General features: G+C 39.3%; 1 protein-coding gene across 1 annotated transcript in view; it reads right to left on the bottom strand.

Moving 5' to 3' along the window:
* Nucleotides 1–12,664, bottom strand: part of asip1 (agouti signaling protein 1) — a 53,639-nt gene extending 40,975 nt beyond the window's left edge. The window contains exon 1 of the mRNA XM_042498478.1: nucleotides 12,580–12,664. The gene's annotated coding sequence lies outside the window, so the exon portion shown is untranslated. The remainder of the gene's footprint in view (nucleotides 1–12,579) is intronic.
* Nucleotides 12,665–27,445: the final 14,781 nt, after the last annotated feature.

Raw genomic sequence — 27,445 nt, 5'->3', positions numbered from 1 at the left:
GTCATGGAGGTTTTCCTGGAGCAAAGAAATTTAAAATCATTGACATAATCACAATGTAAAGTCTATACCCATGCAGGAACTCGCAGGTTGGGCGGTTGAGAGAAACACTATTGTGCCATATTGGGGTCCAGTATCTAGATCCAATAATAAACATAAATCATAAAACATAAAATTTGCTGTATTGTTTATATTTTGAAGATGTCACTCCAGAGAGCTGAACCACGAAGCAAGTGCAGCAGACCCAGGCTCTCTCTCCTCTAGCTGGCTCGACAAACCCAAAGCCTCAGTCAGAAAAAAACAGGTAGACTCCCTCAAAAAACAGTTCTCAACTTGTTCTGTTAACTCAGGCTTTCCTCAGGCTCTGTGCTCATTATAGAAAATGTGTCAAATGACTCGCTCAGCATCTCATTTGACTCTTCACACTGATTTATCTGCAGGTCCGCCATCAGGGGAGGCCAAGAGCTTAAGGCCAAGGCAGGCATACGAATAGTGGAGTATGGTTGGCCCCTGAAAGGGATCAAGTACAAGAATTCAGGACCAGTCTGAGAACAAAAACCAAAATAAACCAAATAACAAACAAAACGACATCACCAATTGGGACACACAAACAAAAACACAAAGCAATGCTCTCTGGTCCTAAACAGACAGTACACTGACATTAAACACTGAACTACCTGACAAAGTACAGACGCAGCGAAGCACAGCCTGCCCACTGAGACAAGCCAATTCAATTATAGCTCTCCAGAGAGCAGCGCTTCTGCCAGCAGTGCACACAAAACACAACTGAGACAGAGATGCACTTTCGATAAGAATGTCCTGCCGGTCCGAACAAAGTCTTTCCCCAAATTCAAACGCCCTAATTTTGATGTCATCACCCACATAAACAAATTACCAATCCTGCTGGGAGAGCGCATCGAGAACTGCAGTCTGGTAGCATAGTGTGTCTTCACTTGACATGCACACACACACACACACACACATACATGCATGCACACACACGCAACTGTATACTTTATATCTTTGTGAGGACTTTCACTGACATAGTGCATTTCGTAGCCAATATGTATGAATGAATGGCCGGTTAGGGCTTCCGTAGATTGATTTTGGCGAGGGGAAAAAAAGGGCATTGCCATTTTTCAAAATAGTGTATTTCAGTATTTCTTCATAGTGGGGTCCCTAAACAGTCTTCATTTCTATAATAGAGGGTGACTGATAAACTGAGAGTTGATAGCAATACACTATTTAGGTTTTACACTTAATTTAACCAAAATTCTATTAAGTTTATTAAGTTTATAATAATATTATTTTTGTTCACTCATCATTTCATCTTATGATTTATTTCTTCACAGTAATTTCTTCAATGACTGTTGTTTTTTTAACTTTATGTCTAATTATTTAATGGAGGTTATTTTATTCAGCCCTGGAAACAACTGACAACCTCCATCACTGTTTTCAAAATAAGGTCTTAGCAAAGAGTATATACAAAATACATGTGTAAATATGATTATTTGGATAATATTTACAGGCAGTATTATATATGTTGCCAGTGTTCCTTATTTATTTTAAAATCCCACAAAATTGTGAGTGGAAATTACTTAATTCTTTGACTTTGGATGGATAACCCACCATTATACGCATATAGATGAATACTCTATGAGTATATCCTGCCTTTTGCTTTGCTATACCCAACATTTACATTTACATTTAACATACATTTGTATCATTTTTTTTTAACTAATTTACTCACTATTGGTGCTTGTGTGTTTTTTTTTTTGTTCCAACGTAAAAGCCAGGCTGTGACAGTAAAAATCAAAAACAAAAGGGCTGTTAAATTCAGCACAGATATCGTCTGTGGTGATTTATCTATGAGTCAGTGTTACAGTGAGTTTTCATCACTCAGCTCAGCCTCGGCTCATATGTGATGACACCTTGCTGTAAGAGTATCTCCTCTACAATAAAATTATATAAAACAGGTGCAGTTTTGACTTCAGCCTGCAGAAAAAAGCACAGCTTATCACAAGATGACATTCCCACACTCCCTTTATTGTTGTTTTCCATATTAGTGATGTAATTACCTGAGACAGGTGTGAACAATGTAAGTGATGACATACTTTGCATATCCAAACTTCAGATTTTCGGGCTGTGAATTTAAATTGTCAGTATTTTACTTGTCATGCTTCAAGTCTTAATTGGAGTTGTAGTGCAGAGAGAAACTGAACCAGCCCTTTATAAATTGAATCCAGTCGTGCAGCTGGCCTCCTGTTCATGTCTACTGTGCTGAGCCCTGCTCTTATTATGCAGCAGTGTCTTTGCGCTCTAATGCACTGCATGGTGTCGCTTTTCTCGATTGCTGAGACACACCTATTGAACCTGCTCCACTTGAACTTCACCTTCTTAACATAGACTCCTTAATACGAGTCTTCTCTTGCAACTTTTCATATTTTCACACCCTTTTTAAAAACAGATAACACCAACATGTTCTCATTCCCTCGACATGTCTTGCTACTTTGTCAGTGGACTTTTGCATCTACATATTACACCCTAGGTGTCCTTCTTCATCTGCCTTTGCCAATCCAGGGCGGCGCTACCGTGACATCAACAAGAGCACATACCCATGGTTATGTTTAGGCAAAAAATCAAATGGCAGCCAACGCCAGGTCAACAAATGCACATGCTCACATGCTGGCATGGATAGTTAGGACTGGGCAAAAAGGGTACATGGTAGGGTGTAGTAAAATATCATATTCAGACAGGAAGCTAACACTGGACTCCTGCATAACAGCCCAGGTTTTGTTCCATCCATCCATCGCCCCTCCTGCCCTTCCGTCCTACAGTGATCTTCCTGCTTCCTATATTACATCCTTACAAGCAGTGTTTAAACCTGACGCAATACAGCGGCATATCATGCAGACGCGGGTCCGCAGCTGACACCACCTGTCAGCTTATCATGCTGCCGCAGCAGGTGCCATCCGGCCACCCGGCTATCCAGCTGCACATTGTAACACTGCAGACGGTTCAGTCTGGCCGTGTTCTCAGCTGGCGCCAACCAGCAGGGAATCATACAGCCACAAAAGGTGGCTTTTGCATTGGGATCTTATGTCAAAATCACTGCAAAAGCGGCAGTATTTGACAATTTCTGAATTCACTTTTGGTTAAGAAAGAATACCGTACATTTATCTCATCTAGGAGCCTACTGTAGCTTTTACATGTCAATGACAGTTGATGAGCACGTGAAGACCTGTGCAAAACAATAAAATAGATGAAGAAAATGTTCTTGAGGGGTGTCCACGACAAATGCAAAGCAAAAGTCTGTGCTGCGTCACTCACAAAATGTGGCCACTGCAGTATTTTTTGGGGAGTATTTTGCTAATGGCAAATATTCGCTCTTGACAGTTTGAAAGTGCAAGCAATAGTTGCAGATTTAAATACAACAAAAGCTGAAAAATTAAGCAAATGCGTAAGTGCCAAAAACTAGAGGTTATGACTAAAACAGATGTTCCCTTTCAGTTGGTGCACTCAACACAGCACACGTGTGCGGGGGAATCATGTGTTTGACCATTTCTTTTGCTATGTTTGTCTGTAAATATTACTTTTTTGTCTGTCTGCTTTTGTATAAGAATTCCTCTTCAAAATAAATCCTAATCAATCAATCAATCAATCAATCAATCCCCACATATATGTGTTGTACCGAGTGCGCTGACCAAAAGGGAACTGTAGTTAGCTGAATGATCACTTGAGGCTGACTCCAGAACACAGTAAATCTCCATAGATCAAATTTGGCAACGGCTGAAATGCCAAACTTGTGGCTTCAAAATAGCAGTCCACAAACCAATGGGTGACATCACATTAGTTACATTTATTATTTATAGAGTCTATTGTTTTTACCCAAAAGTGCATGGCATAACGTCAGCGTGTCTGTAAAACAGAGACTCGTAATTACTATTAAAACCCATTTTCATTCAGAGATCTTGACTTGAGAGGTCGAGGGACCAGAGAGGTGAAAGGCCAGTTTCTCCCTTGACAAAATTTTTCCAGACTTTGGGGCATTATTAACTATCTTGACAAGGTTGTTACCAATGGATTCCTTAACCGTCTTTTTCATGAGACACCAGTATCTTCATTCAGCCTGCTTCAGCCTCTAATTTCACAAATTAGACAGACAACATAATTAAACTCAGCTGTTGTCTGTTAAACACTTTAGTTCAACTCTTCAGTGTCGTTGGAGTTCATCAAAGAGTTTCCTGGAAAGACACCCCACTGCTAAAAGAGCCAATATTTCGGGCTATGTGGCAGTTATTGACCTCAACCACCTGAACGTTAAATGAAGCACTTAATGGAAAAAAAGATTGTGTCTGAACTATTTAACAACCAATTATTCAATACACACTAAACAAGGAAGTCTTTTATGTAATCTAGAAAATATTCAGGCTATTTCTGTCATCTGGCAGCTATCTAAAATTGTCCTTTTCGAGTCTGTGTAATGCGTGATGGTAGTATCTTTTCAACTGAAAACATTCAGTATGTTTACATCCACGGTCGAGTCGAGGTACGGATCATTAAGGCCATTTAATTGGATTACTGTCCTTGTCCCAGTATATAAGGAGTGGAGTATTGTCCAACTCTGCCACGGTGGTTGGAGATATGCCCTCTTTTAGCTGTTGTTACTGGACCTTCTTCCAGTCAACCTTTTCTGTCACATACCAGAGAAATTAGCGAGCAGCAAAGGAGTTGAACAGTGACAACTTGGATAACTTTTGGCACTGTACATTTCATACACACTCTATGCTTCATTTTAACCTTCATCTCGTTTTCTTTTCTTCCCTTTTCCTTTTGTTTTTCATGCTTTCTTGAACGAATATATACTGTTTAAATCCAGACTATGGAGCATGCACAGAATGCCTTGGCCAGTTCAGGTCCACTTAAGGCGCATACATGACGGATTTAATCGACCCTCAACCGCCTTAGCGAGGTGTGTCTTAGTACGATCTCACTTGGACTAACACATTTACGTTTATTTTAAAAGTCCAGTTTTAGTGGGACTAATGCAATAATTCACAATTTTCTAGCATCATGTAAACGTTCTTACTGATCATACACATTTTTTTTTTTAGCATAATAGTTCACACAAGACAGTTGGGCAGTTCTAAGAAAATGGAAAAGACACTATGCAAGTCAGAGACTGTCCTTACCTGAAAACAGAGTCCACAAAGAGAGAACATCCGCGTGAATTGGTCAACAAAACAACAGACAGTTGTTTAGTTGCTATTTCCAATTGCTCCTTAACCGTGCAGTTTTTATTGTTGCCAGCATGACAAAGCTTCTGTGAGAAGTCATCATTTCAACCCCAAATGACCTTTTTATGCTTCACCCATGATGAAATCTGTAATTGGGTTTTTAAAGCTGTTTTTATATGCAGAAAACGCACTGTGAAACTTTGTTTACATGACTCTTGTTTACGAGTTGCTGATACTTCAATCCTTTAATCTTCCATTATTACATTGTGTTTGTTGCGACTCCCACATCTGGATTCCAGTTAAATAATCTCAAACCGGTGGAAACTGATTTGTGAAAATGTTTACTGTTTCCTGTCATTGGCACAAGTGCCGTGTCAGCAGGATCAGGTTAAAGGTCAAAGGACTGAATGAATATGAAACGTGGTTGTGTTCATCCTGCGTGATTAAATATTTTTATGGAATTATAATTGTTTTCGTGTGTTTTATTTGGGATAAAAACAACATTGCAAACATGGTTTAGGATTTAATAATCCTGTTAACAAGAGACTTCTTAATCCGAAACATTTTCTGTCGCTTCCAGTTTTATATAACTCCTCTGGGACCCATAAAAGATCTAATCATTAAGTTTTCACCAACATTTAAAGTATGAGCTCCTATAAATATTCTTTCAGCAGCCTATCCATGCTCCTAGGGCTCTATGTGCCAGTGCTCGTTAGTCTGGCGCTAAAAAATCTCCACACTGACACAATTCTGACACAGTCCAACCCTGACTTTAGTTTAGGACTAACTGACCCTGCTCTGGAGCTGGAAGAGCCTTGAATTTGAGGGGTTATCCCCTAAAAAATTGCTAGGCTGAAAGATGTCAGGGTGAAACGGGGCCAGGATAGAATTTTACAGTGTTAAAATGACTTATGTTTTCGGACTGACCTTTAACCCAGAGCTCGTGGAGGAGTTACCCCCAGGTCAGCGCTGACCCTGGGCTAAGAGAATGCAGGATGAAAAGCCTACTTAACTCCGTATCCACTTGATATTGATGACAATGAGAAAAATATTTTACCCAAAAAATGCATGACCTTGATTTTTTGCCTGTTTTTTGCCCATTTTTCACTCTGAACTCATCAAATAGGCATCCCATATTTAAATCCCTAAATCCCTAAAAACTCACCTATTTAAATGAGCTTTTAATATGTGATTGTTCAGGTATTTCTTTGTTTTCGATTTTCTTACTGTTTATTCTGCATGTGCTTATGTACTTTAGTTTATCTTGATTTTTACTTTTTATACAGCGTCTTTGAGTTCCTCTTAAAAGCGCTTTACAAATAAAATGTATTATTATCATTGCTATTATTATAACTACTAGCATGACGCCAGAAGCCACCTTCTGCGTCCAACCGGAAAGTGGTGTCAGGTGTAAACGCGCTCGGACCGGTGACATGGTTATTATACGCATTAAAACTTGCAGTTACACACAATTATTTCTTTGACTTTTGAGTTTTCCTTTAATTAATGCCTTCTGGTAGCATTACAGAGCTTCTTTGAAATTTCTGAACTTTAACGAGCCATTGTTAAAATTAAAGGTTGTAATCCTGTTTTGGTCAACTGAGTATAAGATGCGTAATTTTCTACACACGTACCTGCTGTTAGTGGACCCCATGTTGAGGCACAGGTGAAAAAGGGCCAAACCTTCGCTGTTAGTGCACATCAACTGTGGAACAACTGCCTGACAAACATTTTAATAATTGTTTAAATTTCTAAGCCTTTTCAAAACTGTGGATTCATGAAGATGGACTCCTCTTTTGGGTTATATGCAGACTGAACGGCTATTTGAAAGTCAACACGTTCTGAGCCCAACTCGTCACATGGCGCCGCTCTGTCTATTTACAACGTTTTAGGTCAGCTGTTTACGCTCTGAGATCTCGTTACCGCAGAGCAACAACATCGGTGCTGAATCGTGCGTGAGTTGAAAATGATTCAGCTTTACATTTTAAGTGAAGACTTCACAGCCTACAAGAGGAAAAAGAAGTTCTTGGAGCTACTGGTATTTTTTTTTCTTTTAAATCAATCCAGTTCGGAGCTTTCACACAAGCAAACAGCCACCTGTTTATAGCAGTAAACACATGCACAGATGGTGCAGCAAAGGTAAGCGTCCATGCAAGAAAACAAAAGGTTTCTGTCCGGGGTTTATCATTTTCGTATGCCAAAACAAACCTATTCTCATTCCAAACTCATAACAGTGACAGTGCTTCTGGCACAAGATCCCAATGCAAAAAGCTACCCTTTGGGTCCACATGTAACACAGCTATACGGCATCAGGTGAGAATACAGCAAAACAGAACTGTTTGAGGTGTTATTATGCACCGGCGGTCAAACCGGCGGCATCTGCCCTGGTAGCATGATCCACGGACTGTCAAAATCTGTAGAGAACAATGCTGGATGGAACCTGTCATGTCCGCACGATACACCACTGATTGGAGTCAGGTTGAAACACTGCCAGTAATGACATAATGCATGAAGGTGCCTATAGGGTGGGCAGGAGGGGCTGTGGATGGATCAAACAAATGCATAACCACCTGTGCCAGCATGTGCATTTGTTGACATCCCAGCGTTGGTTGCCATTTGCTTGTGTTGTCTAAACCATGTGCAGGTCATCCCACAGTGTGAATTTGTTGACATCAGGGAAGCGCCATCCCAGAACATCAATAGGACACACAGCAGGACACCTAGAGCTGATGTTTACAGGTGCTTGTCTATTGTAGTAAATTCATGCTTCAGCAGAAGGGGCCATGGTGTCGAAAAAATAGAAAAATATAGCAAAATATAGCAAAGAGTAGCAAGCTACAGGCTGCTGCATCTACATGCGCTGCAATGTGTTTGTGTTGTTTAAACATAACCACACGCAGCTTAATCCCACCATGTGCTTGTCTTAACATCACAGTCGTGGCATCCCAGAATGTCACCAGCACACACAGTAGGGTCTTGGATGTATTATAGGGATGGCTGGATACAGCCATGGGGGCGGGGCCTCATTCATTCCTATGAGAGCTGCTCTTTGGTGCATGAAGCTGAAAAGGCTCATTTTGGCCCATAGAGCATGTGCACTGGAGACTCACGGCAGCCGAGGGCAGACGAGCGCGACCAAGTGTGCCCGAGCGGGTAACTTCCACCGGTGGAGCAACTGACTTGCGGATATGCAACCCTAGCTTGAATGGCCGTCTAAAATATTTAATCTTGCTGCTCGTTTAAACTTTTCGAATGTTATCGAACCAGATGGTTTAAATCTAGTGATAGGAGTAATTACGCAGGGGTTTTGATGCTCCCAAAAAATTATTTACTGATTTAAAGACGTCTCTTTCCTGATGAAAGTCAGTGAGGAAAAGTCTTTTTGGGCCAGCATGAATCACGTGACGCACCGTGTAATTCCACTTTTGGCCACCATGTAAAATTTTCATCAGAGCCTGGTGCACTTCCTGGGGGCTTGAGAGGGACACCTACAGCGTAACCTGTTGATGCAGAAGTCCACTGTAAAGCGACAATATATGATGATTTAAGATGTGTTGGCAGAGCTGCCTGCTTCTGTAACTGTATCTCCACAATTAAAAGCCATTAGCCGGGGGCGCCCGGGAGCTCCTCCGGTAGAGCCTGCTCCCCATGTGCAAACACACGTCCTTGCTGCAGGGACCCTTCGCTGCATGTCATCCCCTTTCTCTCTTCCCCTTTCACCCTAATAGCTGCCCTGTCAGATAAAGGGAAAAGCTGCAAAAATAATAATAATGTTGAGTTGCTGAACGAGGAGGTAAGGATGGACTCGTTTTATCGGTATGCTGTGTGAACCACATTTTCGTGGTTGGGGTGCCATCTGACTTTTGATTATCCAAAAACGTTTTAACTTTAAGTGAAAGTTGCTTGTCAGCACCACCCGGCCTCATATTCACAACAGTGCTGCTGCTTAGCAAACTGCAGCCCTCTGAAACAGGCCAGCGAAAAAAACATGACGAGCTGCACAACAGCACATCAATATTATTTGACATTATTTGTACTCACAATATCAAAACCAGTGAAACTGTATGAAATCAATAAGGGCCACCTCTACTGCAAATAAAACAACTGTCTTTTGACTGCGACGCCATGATGATGGAGCAAAATCCAAAACAAGAAACAGCTTCCAGCAACAATCCCTGACAACATCTGGCAACAATTTTTATGACAAAACCTAAAGATAGTTACTGTGGGTCCACCAGTATGGTACACAAAAAGCAAATGATCTGCATCCGCCTAAGAATTTTACCACTAGGGGACAGTTCCTACTTAGTGGTGCAGAGCTTCAAAATGAATTAATATTTTCTTAATTTAAGAGTTCTGTATGTTATGGAAGCCCTGAGAGGCAAGTAAGAACATTTTTTTTTTCTGGTGATCCATTTTCTAAGTTAAAAAAAAAAAAATCGCAAAAAAAAAATTCACTTGCCCCTCAGGGCTTCCGTAGTATCTGGATTTTCTCTGTAGTAGACATTTTAATTCGGGAAACTTCCCCTAATGTTAGCTTTTTTACCTAATTATATTGTTTAATTTTCTTATATAATGTTTTGACTTTATTTTTCTTGATGTTTATTGCATAAAAAAAAAATCTTTTTTTTTTGCTTAATTTTTTTCTTTCATTCGTTATTTGTCCTCATTACTGTTTGCATTGTTCATTTAGGTGAAATAGCTTCAAAACACTTTATTTGGGTTTTTATCTCACCTGCATAATCTGTTTTAATCTGTTGTTGTATGTTTATTGTGGTTTTATTGATCAATTAAAAATGAATAAATAAATAAATATGATGAGGTCCAGCTGTGCTTCCTAAAAACACTTAGATGTCGGCTTTTAAAAATTACTCTTCTATCCTCGGCAAGCACATCAAAAGAAGTTGCACATATACTGTAGCTGAAAATGCAGTTTGCTGACCAATATTTGTTTTTTAAATGTAATATTAATCCTGAATGTTGTCATGATAACATTAATTTATCTTAATTATTAAACGGGATTAGGTTTGTCAATTTAAGCCTGGTGCCGTCCAATATATAACAACACCACAAGCTCTGTCCGACCGCGTTCTCAGCTGATGCCGTCCAGACGTGCTCCAGTTGGATGGTGGGTTTTGGCATCACGCTTGTACGCAGAAACCACTAACAGAGCGGACAAATATGATTTCAGCATGAGAATGCGCTGACAGGAAACATCGTGCATCTCCTGACTCTGTTCCAGGAGACGGACAGAGGACCTGAGCTTACATTTCGTGATTCTACATTTTCTTACAGAACCCGTTTACCAGAACCAGTTTACCTTCATACTGCAGGTCACACTGCAACACACTGTGTTGTTCAAGAGACACTGACACTCTCCAGACAAGGATTAAACAGGAATGCATGGTCCATTCTCTCCAACAACTGAACAGATGAAATCCATATTTTAGCCTATTTACTACACACCGCACTCACCTCACAGCCATCCCAGCCATTTTTCAAAACTGTCTTTCATATTTTCTTTTCCTTCTTTGCAGGCAGCTGTCAGCTTCTATCCATTTCATCACAAAATTAATCTGCAGAAACTTTTGGTCCGTTCATCACAGTGAAAGTTATAACTGCATTTATTTTTGTCTAAAGATGCTCCAGTGTGGTGTTTGAACTTAATTAAGGATGTGCAAAGAAACACACCTGCATAGTTATGTGTTCAGCACTATTTTCTTAAGCTTTGTTTCCACCTGGAAGTTAATTAGTTTGGGTTGTTAGGTGATTTTACAAGTCCGTCTTAAAAACAACAGTGAGGTGCCCAGATGTGCATGGAAACAGGTTTGAGCTCAGCGCTGGCTGAAAAGAAATCGCTTGTTTATGTAGTTCCAGTGTAAGTGATATGGCACAAAATCCACAATCTTTGCTCTGTGCAATAAGATATCTGAATGTGTAACTCAGGTCAATATGTAATTTCAGCAGTGTGGGGTCTGAGAAACCCGAAATGAGGGGAAACAATGAGAGACTTTCAAATTACAGCTACAAGTAAACATCCGCAGTTTTACTCAGAGGAGAATTGCAGGGTGGCTGTAGCCGGGGTGCGATATGTCGGGTGAGCTCTAAAATATTGTTATTTTTTGGTGTCACTGTATTTTTTTCTTTACAAATGTATATTTTTCTGTTTCTTTAGGTTATATAATAATAATAGGGTAATAGTAAAGTACTTGCCAATGTGCATGCATATTCAGGCTTAACAGTTTCATATTATTTGTGTCTAAACTAGATATACTGCGATGTCGTTCCATGTCTCTGCGTATGAGTCAAGTTTCTATGAAAACATGGATGCTTCACTCAGACCCAAGAGCAATTTAGAAATCATTTTAACAGTAAATAATGGCTGTGTTTCTTTGTTGTACAAAAAAATAATGCCTGCACACTAACAAGCTACACAGGTTTAATAAAGACACCACTTGGATTGTCCTCAGGTTAAAATGAACTTTGAAAGCCTTGCACCTACATGACGAAGATATGATAATTCTCTCTCAGTTGTTTGTTTGTCTTAGGCAAAATATTCAAAATATGACTTGAAATGTATTTAAGGTATGTTTTTTGCACCTTGGCAGGCACAAGTATGCATGTGCATTTGTACAGTACCCTCCCGCCCCCCAAAAAAGTCTCCCCTAAAGTTACGGTGTAGTTTGAATAGCAGCTATAAAGTATAGTTTCCTGCAAGTGTAGATGAAAGAACCACATCGTGACTTGAAACGGCACCTGTATATGTTCACCTACCCACATGCTGCCTAATGAGGCATGTGGCAGCAGTCAGCTTAGTGTTTTCACTCACACACACGCACACACACGCACGCACACACACACCTATAAAAACCAGCCCGCTCTCATTCCGAAGACAGAAAATACAGAAGCTTTTGCAGTGATTTCAGTGCAAGATCCTGACACCAAATGCCATGTGGCTGTACGTTAAGTTGCCGGCAGCAGCGTAGTTGCTGCAAAACATGAAACACAGACAGTTGGCATCAGCTAAGAACACAGCTGGCAAACATGAGAGGCTCCGTTCAGCCGTGTTCTTCTCTGATGCTGACCACACGCGAATCATGCTGCCACAGAAGGTGCCATCCTGCAGCACGGTTCTGTCTGGCCGCGTTATCAGCTGCAGCCATCCAGTGGTGTGTCATGTGGACGCTTTGGGCGTCAAAAGCACTGTGAAAACGGCGGTATTTGACGACTTCGGAATGAGAATGAGATGGCAAAGCAAAGGCAAAAGAAAAAAAAAACATCCCTGTGACCTTTAAGGACCACAGAGGTCACACCACTTGATTAAAGACTTCAAGATAGGACACACCTGTGTTTCCTCGCTCCAAGCTCCTCCAGAAGCCTCCTCTGTCCTCGTCTCCTTAAGGTGAATTCTTCGGATGTAAGATCCTTCATGATGGAGCAGGGGAATGATTTCCAGGCCACTGGAGGAGAGAGGAGATGAGAAAACATAAGTTAACATAACGAAAAGCACCCTGAGGCTCTTAATGATGTCACCAGCACAAAATGGCAGTTCCTGTATGCAGGAAGGACACGGAAAAGCATCATACATCTTTAGCAACAGTTATTGGTTGGGCAAAGAGCAGTCCAGTCGTTGTATTGAGAGCTTTTCTGCACTGTGGGGCCTATTTAAGTTTTAGGACTTTGTTTAAAGGTTAAGATTAGAATTAAGCTTCGGTGAGGTATTTCCTGTTGTTGTGATGTTTAAAAGCAGCGTGGAGGGAATGCATCGTGTCAACAACAGTCCTCAGACATGTAGAAAGAGAAACAGCAGCCGAGGTGCGTGGGAGTCGAGGTGCTCTGCTCTTTGTCAGAGTCCAACCAGCAGCTCCGTATAAAAAAAAACCTTTTCAACTTCTCATTTAAGCTGTTTTTGATGTTTAACTGGGTAACTGGATAATCCAGTTATGTAGTGATGTTGCTATCTGAACATGTTCTTCTACATGCATCGCTGATCACTGTTTCTTTCGGTTTCATTTGTTTATTCTTTAAAAAAGAGAATAACCACATGCCCATAACAAACATGTGTTTACAACACAGCTATCACAACCAATTTTTCGTTCCTTTGAGAGAATGACCAAGCATTGTTTTAGGTTAAAAAGTGGAGACAGACACCCAGAGAAGTAAAGCTAAATTTGGTGACTCTGCACACACACACGGGCCCTCATTTTTAAATCTAATGTACAAACATTAAAGTGTAGATCTGGTTCAATCTGAGAGTGGACTGACTCTCAATCATGCAGATCAAAATCACCTGAGAGATGAATATGTTTGCATCTTTATATTGCTTGTTCTGCTTTGTGACAAAGATCTCCTGTGATTACTGTGAGCTTTTAATGCAGCGAGCGGATCTCCTGTCTGAGTCTTAACATCTAATGAACGCTCATATAAAACAGAAAAAGCAATAAAATGTTCCATTTGAGAGGCCAGAACCAATATGGTTGATGATTATTAATCCTGTCAGCCCTAAAATATGCCACGTAGAAAAACAAAGATGATAAAATGCAAAACACCTGCATATTAATCCAACTAATAGGAGATGAAATTGATTGTGAAAGTCCAGTGTCATAACACATTATGGCCTAAAAATGAAAAAATAAACAAAGGAGTTGTACTGATATTAAAGCCAAGAATTAAAATTATTATATTAAGGTATTGCGCCTCTGCAAAATATATTTCTGTGTTTGTATAATATATTACGTTTGGGGGACTATCACACTAATGTGGCTCATTGTTTTTACTGATAAATACTTTAATAAGTAGCAAAATGCACATTAATCCATATTTAAACAAATGTCAATGCTCCCTTGCCTTATATATATACAGTGAAAAACATTACAAGAAACAAAACAAACTCTCAGTAGATAGATATGTATATGTAGATCGATATTTAAATATAAAATTATTATAATTTAAATAAAGTTTTCTGGACATTTTTCCCTATTTTTCGATAATTTTCTAATAATCCGCCCCACTTTTATGATAAGAATGTCCTGTTTTACTAATTTCTTGCATTTTGTGGGACATTTCTTGTCAAGTTGGTCGTTGCATTTTTCCTCGTGTTTTTGAAAAAAATCCAACCGATGAGCTCAGGTTTCAATCTTGTGAAAGGGTTAAGGTTAGCACACGAAATCTGATCCAGGCTTCAAAGGGTTTCAAGTGGGATCATTTGGTGTAAAGTGCACCAGCATCACAAACAATGGAAGAACAGACAATTTGGTTCAGGCTCACCTTCCAAATACTGCTCGTTGGATTTCTTTCCCAAACAAAATTACACCCATGTGCCCGAGCGAGGTCCAAGATCTGCCTTTAATTTTCGTATACAGAGATTGTTCTTTCCAGATATCAAAAATAGGCTTTACTGACTAACAGTTGTATTTGGGCGGAGGTCGACGTTGGATGGCCAAGGTGTGAGGACGAGCGCCAGTTTGGCTGCAGATGTGGAAGTGGTGGGACGCCGGCCACCGGGGAGAAGAAAATGAGCTGCTAAAGAACACCGTCCAGACGTGAAGAGCTCGTTAAAGCTGCGTCTAAGGACAAAGTTCACATCGCGTAACACGTTACAGAATGTTTTCAGGCTCTCGCTGTGTCCCAGCACAGGAGCCGGATGGTCTGGAGAACTTGGCCCGTGAAGGTGTGTTGTCTACCAGGTCAGGCTGCTCTGTGTCCCGAAATAAGACCGGTGCTAATGGGGCTTTTGGGTGTTTTTCAACTCGTAAAATCAGACTGAGCCTTTTCACTGGAGCACAGGATGTATGGCTGGCAAAAAAGGCTGCAGTTCAAAGGTAAACACAGCCATTAAAAGCATACATCTGGAACACCTTGTCATCAACAAAATACCACCACAAAACACCAACAGGGAAAAACAGCATCTTGCTTTCAGCAGGTTTTTTTTATGATGCAGTTGCTTTTCAATTAGTTTTATTGGCTGTTTAAACACAAATGCCTGGTGAATACGAGCTGACTAATACTTCCTGATGTTGTGAGTTTACACAAGCTCACCTAAAATGTGACAATTTAAGAAATTATAGGTAAAGACTCCGGTCGCTCGATACTTTGTTGGCCCCATCTAAACAAGTCCCATGACTTTATGATGCACCTGGCCCAGAAATCAGGGCCTCGGGGGATCCAGCCTCTGAACTGGGACACTACTTGTGTTCCTAAGGAGCCTATGCCTGAGCTTTTCAGGCCTCATTTAGAGTACTTCTGTGATGTTGAAATGAGGAAAGCTGGCCAAACATCTGCAGACCACTACATGCGCGGTAAATCGAGCAGATCATTTTCGTTTCGCAACAAATTTGCTTCTTTGAGCAATTTAGTTTCACCCCCTGGTCTTTCAGCTCTGCTCATCTATATCAGGTTTGTCTGTGCTCTCAGATGAGTTGAGGTCGGTTCTTATTTATTGGTAGGCATGGAAGCGAGAGTCGGGTTTCACAACAAGTTCTCATCCCAACTCGTCACATGGTGGCGCTCTGTCAGTGACCTTATGCATCTGCTTATGATGTTTTAGGTATTTTTCCGCGTCAGCTGTTTACGCTGCGGGATACCGTTACTGTGATGGCAACAAATGTGAGTTCAGAGTGAGGACGGGCTGGCATTTCTTGCCGAGGTGGGGCCACAAAAAGCATGTATTTTTACTAAGATATTGCTGCATTTCCTGCCAGAGTATTGCTACAAAAAGCTGTTGTTTGTACTAAGACATTGCTGCATTCATTATCAGGGTAGTGGCATGGAAAGCATGTGTTTTTATGGACACACTGCTGCATTTCCAGCATGGATAATTGTACAAAAAGCCTCTGTTTTGTTTTTTTTACCAAGAAAGTACTGCGTTTCCAAATTGTACTAAACATCTAGACAGAACACAGAATTTATCTAAATGTGTTATATATCTGCTCTTTTGTCCTGTTTAACTTGCATGTTTCAAAGGCATCTGTGCATTGTGAACATAACAGAGCAAAAAACAAATCAAAACTGTAATTTCTAATAAAGACCAGCAATATTTATCTATATTCCTTATTTACACAAGCTCTAGGAGTGGTCAGAGGCAGGTGTAGATTTTTCAGTACTTACAAAAAGATCAGCGCTAACACATTTTCCCTGTGCCAACACTTCACACACTCATTCATTCTGCTCACATTTCATGAATGAGACCACAGCAAAGCGGCAACGTGTCGATTTGGGATGGGAACATGTTGGAGCTCCTTATCTTAGCTCTAAGGTTGAGGAAATCCAATTTGGGCGCTTTTATCTAAAGTCTTCTTTTGGTCACTGCCATAGACTGTATATAAAGACGGACAACATGACATCTCCCCCAAAGTCACCCCCTGCTGTCTGTCTGCAGTATAGGTCATAAAGCCCACCCCTACATGTTATTGTATGGGACATAGTCCAAACTAAAAACTCAAAGTACACGCCAACGCTCAGATTCAAGCTCCGAATGACATCACGAGCACAAGATGGCAGTAGCCGTATCCCAAATATTTTAACATCACCTACGCATAGCGTGGGTAAATGGGGATGTGTCATCCATCTTTATATACTACAGTCTATGATAACTACCCAAAGCTCATGAGCATATAGGTGAGGGTTGGGATGTAGATAAAGGTAGAAGGTAGATTTATTAGTCATTTTTTAAATGTTTAAAAAAGTTTAAATCTTTGAAGTTGAAGGATGAGTTGATTAAAATCAGCAGCTACTATTAAGATTCCATACGGTTGTTTGGCGGTGATGTTGCTGATGGCATCATTCAGTTCCTGTAGTGCATTTTTTGATTTTGCATCAGAGTCTTGTGTCCTTATGGCTCCCAACAAGGTCCGCCCATCAAGTGCAACAAGTTCATCCGGGATGTTAGGGGTTAACCATGTCTCTGTGAAGATGTGCGCGGAGTAGTCTCTGATCCCCTGCCGCTGAGCGAGTCTCAGTCACATCTCATCCACTTCACTCTCTTGCGAGCGGACATTAGACAGAAGAAGGCTTGGTAGAGGAACAGCTCTCGGTCCAAGTCAGGTCAGCCTCGCCCTGATGCCGGCTCACCTCCCTCTCTTCATCATGCACCTTCAGTTTGGTTTCTCCCCTCTGGTCCTCAAATCCTTGGATTTGAGAAGCTACAGGCGGCTGCATCTACATGCACTGCTGTCGTCATAGCAAGAAGTGGTCCAACGGGAAAAACGGTAAATCGAGAGTGTTGCCATACGGCTCAGCATCTTCACCACAATGGTGCAGAGCATCTCTGAGTCAACTTTATTGCCAATTCTGTCATATCTACGGGACATATACAGGACTGTTATGCCATTTCTCCCAGACCCCCAGGGTTAAACATGCAAGTACACAAGAAAAAGAAGAGAAAAAGTATAAAAAAGTAGGTAAGTACTAAACAAAAGTAATCACTGCAGACACTGTTATGTTAAGATATGTATTGAAAGTGATGATCATGAGTAACAGTACAAGTGCAGGTATGGGTTCAGTATAATATATAGTGCTGCTGTAAGTACAACAGGAGTGGATTATTATATGATCTAATCTGATTTCAGAATCCCTTTTTTCTTTAAGCACCCGTTTTGAAGAGTTGATCCGATCTGATCAGATTGTTTCTGAACCACCAAAGCAGGAGCTGCTGACAGTTTGATCTATTTTTCATCCAATAAACATTAAAAAACATCTAATTCAGCTTTCATTTACAGTAATGTGTCATGTCACACTACTGTAAATAAATGTGTTTAGCCTGAAATCCCACCAAAAAAACAGGTTTTTATGAAAAATATAAAAACAACGGCATAAAGGGCATACACTGAATCCCACATCTTCCTTTACTTAGTCTCTGTGTGTGTGTGTGTGTGTGTGTGTGTGTGTGTGTGTGTGTGTGTACTATTTGTAAGCCCCAAAACCTATTTATTAAAAATAATAAAACCTCGGCCCTGCTGAATCTGAAATCACTCATAAAGCGTTTAGGGAAACAGAGCCCCTCAGTTTTATAGCCCTGTAGACCTTTTCCTTTCTGATTAAAGGAAAACCAATAAAAATAAAAATAGCAGAACATTGCTTTTTGACCCTGTTTTTCATGAATGACTGTGGGTTTCCATTTAAGGATTAGTTTGAGGCTTTTAATTAAAAATGTATTGGCTCTTTGGTTTTTATTGAGGGGTGTCTGTCAGGTTTATGGGGCAACGGAGGCATTAAAGCTCTTTAAGGAATGTCCTGTGATAAACTTTGAGGTTTTTTATCATAAAGGAAATGTTTTCAATCACAAATGTGTAGCAGCTCATGCAGTTACATCATTTTTGTTGTTGTTGACCATACTCACTGGAGAGATTGAAGTTTTTTTTTTTTATTTATTTATATAACCGACAAACCTGATTTTCACAAAAAAATTATGTAACACAGGTGCAATTAAGATGTATTCGAGGTACCAGGCTAGGTTATTAAGAAGGCCAGAATCTGCACTTGTGGCAGATTTGTTTATTTAATATTTTCATGTTATGGACAAATATGCAAAACCGTATTTGTTTCTTATTTATTTGATGAATAAAACAGCTTATCAGTTGTATCAATAAACCTGTGAACACAATGGTTTAAATGCTGTTTCAAATCCTTCAGTATACATTATGGATAAATTGAAAATTGCCAATATGAAATATGCCTAATGGAAGCATGTCAAATTTGAAAAAAGTCCTAATTATCGCAGAAAAATTTTCACGCTCACACAAGGTGGTATATCAGGCGATATGAAAAAGCCATACTTCGCAAAACTATGGCTAAAGCTGTGTGCTTGTCGGTAGGAAATGACTCTCTCAGGCGTGATGCAGCAGGAGCTACAAGAGCTGTTATTGCATCGCATAACTCTTCAAAAGTAAAGCGGATCATTTGCAAGTTGTGAGTCCACAATCGTGGACTATCACCTCCAAGAAATCCCTAAAACGTGGCTGCTCCCACATAAAGGGACTTACCTATCCATTATCGCTCGCATATCACGCCTGTGTGGCCTTGGATTGGAAATTACGACGGCTAGTGTGGTGGCTGCAATAGAAATTAAGCTGCTAATGTTTTGAACATCCATCGCCATGGTTACTGGAACGTTATCGACATCATTCAATACGATACACTTTATAGTCCCTGAAGGGGAAATCAGTCTTGGACTCAGCGCTGCACAGATAATGCCTCCACACTTACAACAAAAACTATATTCACACATGACAATAAAAACACAACAGCCTGAACAACAATGACAGATATGCAACTGCACATAGTTACACTCCCAGTTCCACTATTCAGTGGAAACGCAGCCTTCTCAAAGTTGTGTTTTATCGACATTTGGAAAACATCGCTGAAATTTTGTGCAGATCTGTAATGGAAACTCACCTAATGAAGTCATCAGCCCTCACATGTGATACTTCTAATGATACACAGCAGCAGAAGGAAACAGACGGTTTCAGCCTCTCAGTATTGCGTCAGTTTAAGACTCCAATATGGTCTGTGCTTTGTGTGTGTGTGTGTGTGTGTGTGTGTGTGTGTTTGTTTTGTTTGTTGTTTTTTTGGCCCATAATGGCTCTTTTTGGTAGTAAAGGTTGCTGAGCCCTGCTATAAACCCCCGACGTCAGTTGTGCCTAACTATGTAAACAACTGCAAGCCATCAAAACTCCCAAATTTAAAAAAACAATACCGGGGACATGACTCAGGTGTCTTTACTGGTAGCTACAGAGTATGACAGATGAGCGATTCATAAAAACATGATTTGAAAAGCTGTGGTTTCAGAAGGTTAAATGTCGATCTGATGTGTCTCAAACATTTTGACATTTTGAGGATCCTCTCCTGACTGTACTTCAATGTTTGTTCAACATGTGAAGGAGATTTCTCATTTCATTTTGGACAAACGGGGAGAATCTGCAGCCCTCTCGGTGGGGACGGGACGCTCTGTCGGCAGCACACGCACTTTCTAAAGGAGGCTAATAAGAAAACTGGACCGAGGCCATCTGTGTTGGACGTGGTCAAAGTTCAGGACGCCTGGCCGTCGCACATCTAGACATCCAGGAGGAAACAGAGGCTCTTAAAGAGACAGTTCACCCCAAAACATAAAAAATAGATATCTTTCCTCTAAATAACGTTATTATAACGTTATTTATCAGTCCAGATTGTTTTGGTGTGCGTTGTCGACCATTGGAGATATTGGCTGTAGACATAGGCACCATCTATGGGGGGTATTTTATTAATAATAAAATATGTTTTCACTAACAAATTCAGGTGCTACATATCCACAAACTTCACAGCTAGGCCTATTAAGTAATTAAAAATGACTTAAAATGAATTAGTAGCCACAGGCCCCGCTGTGCAAAGGTATCCAACATCAAAGCTGAAAAGTTTCAGTGTGATCCGAACATGTCAAACATGTTGAAAAATCAACATTTATTGAAAAGATATGGTAGAAATAATTAACAAAATTTGCATTATCTTCATATAAAGAAAATTTCTGCTTCAACTCAGATTTGTTGGCGGTTTCCCTTTAAAAAGCAACATTTTTGGTGCGGTCTCTACAGAAAATTATTAATTTACTAGAATCCAAAAGAGGCTACGCAATGACGGTCTAAAATAAAGAAGTCATTTCCAAAGTCTCTGTCAGCTTCTTTTCAAAAAATCAAAGTGTTCAATCCACCAGTTAACAGTGAAAAAAACAGCACTCAACTGTGCAGCTTGTCAACTAAAGATTAATTTCTGAAGATTTTTTAATTTAGATTATGGTACAGAAACATCGGGGCACGCCCGCTGCTGGTGACAGGACATTTTTACATGGATTCATTAAAAAAGGTGACGCTTGTATCAAAAACGATTACCGCTCAGCCAAGACACTACTGGACAGTTTTTATTTTTTCTTTCCTTTTCTTCGGCGCTTTAAGCACCACAAGCCGAGTGCTGTCTAGTGTCATTATATTGGAGAGAAGGCAGACATCTCTACAGCCGATATCTTTAACACTGCTGCTCACACCAAAAATGATCTACACCGATAAAAAAGCACCACGAGTAAGAGGAAAAATGTGTATTTTTCTCTCCAGACAGTATCATGCCACGAAAAAGCGCTGATGTTGTATTCTTGACAGACACAGACGAACGCGGGTGTTTAAATTAGCTGTGAAATGAGAACATGGTGAGGTTGCGGCTTTGACTGCCTCTCTGTTAAAACATATCAGGTTTATTTGCTGCCGGCAGGCCGCTCACCACGCGGGACATAAAGTGCTGCTTTGCTTCTCGCTGTGGACCAACCCGGTATTATTTCTGGATGGCATGAACCCCAGCATGTCAAACACAGCTTTAGATGTTTTGAAGTCAAACCAGACCGTGGAGTCGTGCGGCAGCTAATAAATTTAACCCTTACTGTGTGTGTCTGCGTATTGTCTAATTTGGTGCAGTTTTGACACCTGACATTTTCAATATTAATAAAAACACACAAGCAAATAGCACCCTGTGGCTCCACACTAAATGCACATTATACTGCATCTATCTAGAAATTAATATATCTGCTTAGTGTATTTCACTTGTGTTTTTAATACTGGATAATTCAATAAGCAATAATGATCCCTATTTTAATCGTTGTATTTTGTGAGTAAAAGCTGAATCTGCAACATAAGCAGTAACATATTTTTGTTAGGTAAACATTGTAGTACACTTATGTCCCCTGAAGTGGAAGTACACAATAAGTACCATATTTTTTTAGTGCTTTTGGAGACCTTTTGTTGTTTTTTCGGGGTACAGTTACAGGCAGAGGCCAGGCACTGCGCTAGTTCACATAAATGAGAGTAGTCTCTGTAAAATGCAGTATGGATAAACTGCAGCCTCTGACACGACGGCACAGTGGAACCAGCTCCTTTTAAGAAAGTTAACTATAAATCCTTCATGAAGCTTAGTGATTTCTTATTAATTTAAAAATGTACTGCAAGACTGACTGATTTTAGTGCATCTTTAACCCTTTAAAACCTGGGCAAATTGGCTTGATTTCTTAAAAAAAAAAAAAAAAAAAGAAGAAGAAGAAGGTCATGAAGAACTTATTAAGAAGTAATGACCCCCAAATAAGCAAGAAATTAAAATAATAACAATAACAATAATAATAATAAAGAAAATTACCTTAAAGTTAAAAAAGTAAAATAAATAAATAAAATGTAAAAAATAATAAAATTAGGAAATTACCTAAAAACTGTTTAAAAAATTATAGTAATTCTGTAAAATAATCTAAAATATCTGTTATGAAATTATAAAATAGTATATCATATTATATTATATTATATTATATTATATTATAATTTATATTATATTATATTATATTATATATTATATTATATATATTATATTATATTATATTATATTATATTATATTATATTATATATTATATTATTATCACAGTTTTCTGGACATTTTCTCTAACTTTTAAAAAGACTATTTTTTCTAAATCTATTTTTTTCTTTTTCTTTTCTTGTAATTTGTTGTTCCAAGTTGCCCATTACCCTTTTTCCCATCTTTTTGAGAGAAACTGCCACAAATTTGAAGTTCAAAGATCTAAATACTTGTGAAAGATGTCTGAAAACAGCAGAGAAAAGTGATGACGCTCCAGTTTTCAAAGGGTTAAGAAGGTAAAGCTCAATCAATCAAATCGTCCAATCAATTATTTTGTCATGTGGGATTATACAAGAACAGGAAAACTTTTTCCCAAATTTCCGTTCCAAATTGTTGGAACAATTTACCAAATCACATTAGAAAATCCGACCAGCATCAATTCATTATATTTTTTCACATTTTATTTTTTCTCATTCTTCATATTTATTTATTTATTTTTAAACACCTTTTTTAATTTATTTGCACTACTTTAATTATTTGTAGGGCCACTCAACAAGTCCAACAAGAGTTGTGTATGTTTGTCTGTTTTTTGGCTCCTTTCTGTCTGAAGTTATTATTACCCTTCAGAGGATAAATGTGTTTATTTATTTGTATTTTATTTATTTATTTTTTGCACTGACAATTAATTGCCCTTGTGATACTTGCTTTGCTACCTGATACTTTGTCTCTCCTCTGCATGTCTTTCATTGCTTTGCTCTGTTTTTATTTACAGCACTCTATAACTCTTCTGAAAAATGCAAAAATAACTACTGTATTCATAATTATTACTGTGAACATGCGCAGTTCACATTTTTTCTGGACTTCATGCAAACAGCTGTAATCAAACATCACCACCAGCTATCGGGGCTGACTGATGAACTCGTCAGCTGAACTTTAGGGCTGAAATACAGTTAAGCTAAAGACAGTTAAGCCCTAAAAAAGAAATGGGCTTTGTCAGAACAAAGTTCACCAAAATGGAGTCCAGTTGTAGAAGACACAAGAGTTTTTATGAGCTCTGACAGACTTAAGACAGGTAATCCAGGCAAGAGGATCAGTGCCAAGTGGAATAACTCTTGGATGCCTCACAGTGGATCTGGATCTGCAGGACCACAACAGCATTTTAATAAAGCTGTCATGTAGAGGAAACTCGTCCGAGAGATCACACAGCAGCGCGTGGATTATGACATCCATAGGAAACAATTTCTGGAATCAGCGGCTGAAGCGACAACAACAACCAGACTTTCAGAGACACAAACTTCAGTTAAGGGGATGCAATCCTCCTGTTTTTTATTTTTTGTCATCATGACCCTGTGGTTACTACGCGAGCGGTGCCTCAGTTCTGCAGCTTTCCATGTAACGTGTCCCCCTCCGCTCCACAGACAGCAGGACGGGGTCACATAAAAAACGATGATCTGATTTATTCGCTTCCAAAGCTTCGGACACTTTGGCTCAGTTTCCTCAGAGGAAAGAACCAGCACAATTTAGACGTCAAACTTCACCACAGTTGAACTGACGTCTGTGCAGATGTTCTTCAAGTGAGCAAATCCTTTGTTTGCTGACGTTGTTTTGAAATTACCCAACTTTGATCAAAAATCACATTGTTATGAAGTATGGATCGACTGTGAGTCTTCGCCGCCGACACTGAGCGTGCCGTCGTCTAAAGGTCGATCCCGGGTTTATCTCGAAATGAGCTGCTTTTTTAGTGCAGCCAGAATGACGCATTTTATGTCCTGAGTCGCCATCATAATGCAGAATCAACTGAAGGTGAAATAAATTTATAAAGATAGAAAACTGAACTTTTTGTTTTTTTAGTTTGTTATTACAGTTTCTAAACTTACGGTTCACATCTGAGGGTCCCAAACCCAAGATGTTATCAACAGTGATGCACAATAATATCAGTGTGTCAGCAGGCAGATGTTGGCTTAAAATGAAATATCTGAATAAGTAAAACATGCTGATTTCTGCCGATATCAAAAAATTATATATATATATATATATATATATATATATATACATACATATACAGAGCAAAGCAATGAGAGACATGGAGAAGAGAGACAAAGTATCAGGTAGAAAAGCAAGTATCACGAGGGCAAATACTAGTTAGTGCTAAAAAATGAATAAATAAATAAAAAAAAAATTTAAAAAAAAACCCTTTAAAACCTAGGCAAGTCGGTTTCAGAAAAAATGACCCAAAATTAGCAAGAAATTAGAAAAAGTATAAGAAAATCACCTGGTAATGAGTTAAGAAATAAAAAAATAATATATATATACATATATACATTCATGAGCTAGGAGGAAGGGGTCTGAATACTTCAGAGTGAATTTACAAAAAACAATAACGTCCGTCAGTTTTAACATTTAATATCTAGTTTGTTTCTAAACTGCACCCTCCTTCACCTGTCACACGTTCAGGTGTGCAGAGATTCACTTTAGCAATTTCAAAGATTTGAAATCTTGTCTTTGTACTCTACTGAAATTAGGTTAAATAGGATTTGCAAATCTTTGCACTCTGGTTTTGTTCTTGTTTTACACGGCGTCCCAGCGTTTTAGGACTCTGGGTTAAATGTGATGAATGCTGCTGCACTGAAGACGTTTTGTGGGTCGGACAAAAAAAGCAGCCGAATGTGCGTGCACGCACTCAAACAGTCACAGAGAAACGGACAGCAGATTTAAAAAAGTGTCAAAAATCTAAATGTCTGTGAGGTTAGATGTTTATGTGGATCAGCTCAAAGGAACGGATGCTGTGAAAAGATTGATTTGTCCTCACTGCTGCGGCGTCGCCCCTGAGGAGGAGAGCTGCTGTTTTATTAAAGCCAAACCGATCAGCTCGCTGTCGTTTCCAGCAGAAACCTGAACCGCAGCCGCCGAGTTACGACATTTTCATCTGAGCAGCTTTGTTTTGATTTGGGGGGAAATATTTCTTTCTAAACTCAGAGCAACAAACATTAAGAAAATATATCTAATGTATTTATTCACGTTTCACACGGTGTTTTTGTTGTCTTATTGTTGTGATTTGTTATGTTGTGTTTTATTTTGTTGTTTAATGTTGTTCTTTTATTGTGTTGCTTTATTGGTTTGGTTTTTTTGTTATGTTTTTTTATCGAGTTGATATGTTGTGTTTTGTGTTGTATTTATGTTGTATTTTACCGTGTTGTTGTTTTATTGTGTTATTGTTTTGTTTTGTTGTTGTTGTTGTATATACTTGTATTTTGTTGCGTTGTTTTGTTGTGTTGTTTTGTTGTGTTGTTATTGTTTTGTTGTGGGGTTAATTTTGGGAAAGTCAGAAAAAGACACATCTCAGTGTCCAGAACCAAACTTGACAAAGACTAAAACTAAAGACACTTCAGTCCAAAAAGACATCTCCATTATTTTTTCTTTCAGGTTTTTAGGTTAATTTTCACATTTTTTTCACACCTGCTTCAGTTTTAATTCTCTTAAATGACCTCAGTGTTGCTCAGAAGAAAGGAGACTCGTATAATTAACTGTGTGTGTGTGTGTGTGTGTGTGTGTGAGTGTTAGTGATAGTGTGTTAGTGTGAGTGTGACTGTGTGTGTGAGTGTGTGTGCTGCTGCTGACATCTAAAGGTTTTTTTTAAAGATATTTTTTTTAGATTTAAGATATTATGGTTTTCTTCCCATCATGCTCAGCAGCACATGGTGCCAGTATTTAGAGATGAGACAGAACAAAGCGCCACCTGCTGGTGAAAGGACTGAAACTCAGCTGAAGCATAAGTCTTTAAAAAAAGGTTATTTCTCACTTTGTATTTTTTGTTTATTTTACTCTCTCATTTCTTTGTGTGTGTGTTGTGTGTGTGTGTGTTGTGTGTGTGTTGGGGTTTTTTGTCAGATTTTCAGGTTATTTTTCTGTCCTTTAACACATTTCTTGCTAGTTTCTGGGTCATTTGTTATTTTGTTGCTCATTACCTTCTTCCCATGTTTTTGTATTGACTGAATAAATCAATGAATAAAGCCAATGTGCCCTGGTTTCAAAGGGTTAAATAAGTAATTTCTCATCTCTGCTGAGCAACAGTTTTATGTGAAAGGAACCAAAACCCTGCTGAGTTCAATGATTCAAGCAAATAAAAGCCTGGGCTCAAGTTTAATGGCATTTACATTTTAAGGCAATTGGTTTCCTAGATTTCTAAATTAAAGTAAACTTTTCAGATTTTACAGTGAATGAACGGTGCTGCTGGAAGATAACAGTGACGGGTGAACGTGTGGCGTGAGGATCTATATCCACAAGAACATGCTGGAGTTGTCTGTTCTTTTATCGTAGTTATTGTGTTAAGAGATCAGGTTTGATCTCGCTCTCTGTGTTTATTTTTTAGTCATTTTATCAGAATCAGGTGTTTAAAACGTCCCTCCTCCTCTGGGGTTTAATCCAATCAGCAGACTGAGTGGATCTGAAAATTATTTAAGCGCTCCTATCTGCTGCTCTCACATCTGCTTCGGGTTTCTTCAGCTAACTCGATTTTTATAATAAACGCAGAGGCTGCGACTGATGCCTGGAGGACTTGTACGCTGCAGGTCTTCGAGTGTTTGGCGGGTGGGGATCCTGGCTCTGTTTGGACTGTAACTCGGCCAAACAGCAGCTTCACTTTATCACTTTTCTCAGACCAGATTCAGCTAAATACGAGGCCGCAGTTCCAGCCGCCCCAGCGGTGTTTCCTTACATTTAAATATTTTAGCAGCTGGGGCTTTTCATCCCTGCTGCGTATGATATTTTAGGATGTAAATAAACGTGAATATTCCTTTTTTTCTGCTAATCGCCTCAAACTCTAAAGGTATCGTCAATCCACTTTGTTTTAGCGTGCACTTTT

This window comes from Plectropomus leopardus, chromosome 2, assembly GCF_008729295.1.
Source record: "Plectropomus leopardus isolate mb chromosome 2, YSFRI_Pleo_2.0, whole genome shotgun sequence".
Taxonomy (NCBI): domain Eukaryota; kingdom Metazoa; phylum Chordata; class Actinopteri; order Perciformes; family Serranidae; genus Plectropomus; species Plectropomus leopardus.
The sequence above is the reverse complement of the archived record's forward strand: the minus strand, read 5'-3'. Positions and strand labels throughout refer to the sequence as shown.